This window comes from Aphanomyces invadans (genome assembly GCF_000520115.1).
Source record: "Aphanomyces invadans strain NJM9701 unplaced genomic scaffold supercont1.8, whole genome shotgun sequence".
NCBI lineage: Eukaryota > Oomycota > Saprolegniomycetes > Saprolegniales > Verrucalvaceae > Aphanomyces > Aphanomyces invadans.
In genome coordinates, this window is record NW_008580153.1 from 1,507,492 (window position 1) to 1,508,369 (window position 878).

The window sequence follows — 878 nt, forward strand, 5'->3', positions numbered from 1 at the left end:
CATACCTCCCCAATTCGATATCAAAACCTCTCAAATCTGTATGCCAATAAGGGAGGTAATACTGTACGGCAATGCCTCGACCATCGGAGGTGTATTCTGGGGTAGCAGTCTGCCGCCAAGTTGCGCAAAGACTTGGCCCTGAGGCGCAGTACTTCTAGTGCTAGGGATGGTGTCCAAGCGAGCAGCAGTTGTTCTGCAGGGTATCGTCGGCATAGATATTACCATTCTGTATTTTTGTGGTGCGCTCTCTTCTACAGCCTGCTCAGAATACAGTAAGGTCGTGGGCACAGACGTCCACCACGTTTTGCTCTCTACTCAAAATGTATGAACTGTATAATGTAATACGATTTCAATATTGAGTTTTCAGAGGTCATTTGAACGCGTTTTGAAATTTCAAATGTGAGGCAGTGTCGACTACAAGTAGGAAAAGGCATTCAGCAAATGAAGGATAGCATTAAGCCGCGAAACAAGCGATTGAGAATTCATGACAAGAACTTAATTCGAGCCTACTTCAAGGCAAACGCGTTCTTAAAGACACGCGAAATTCAAAACTGGGCGACCCAACAATTCTGCTTCGAGCTGCACATCACGAACATCCGTCGCATCCTCAAGGATAATCGCGTGTTTCAATACCAATATGAACTTCGAGTTGCATATCGTCAGTGAAGTGTAACGTGACGCCATGATCATCAAGTTCGTCGGGGCGTGCAAAGGTGCAATGCAAGGAAGTAGTTAGGAAGAGAGAGGAGGCGAACTGGCAGTCCTAGGAATGATACAGTATACATTAGGGAGATTTCGCAAACGTGCCATTGCCATTGCCATAGAACCAGATTTGGATCCGGCAACGGCAACGGCAAGGCGGTTTTGGACATTTCGCA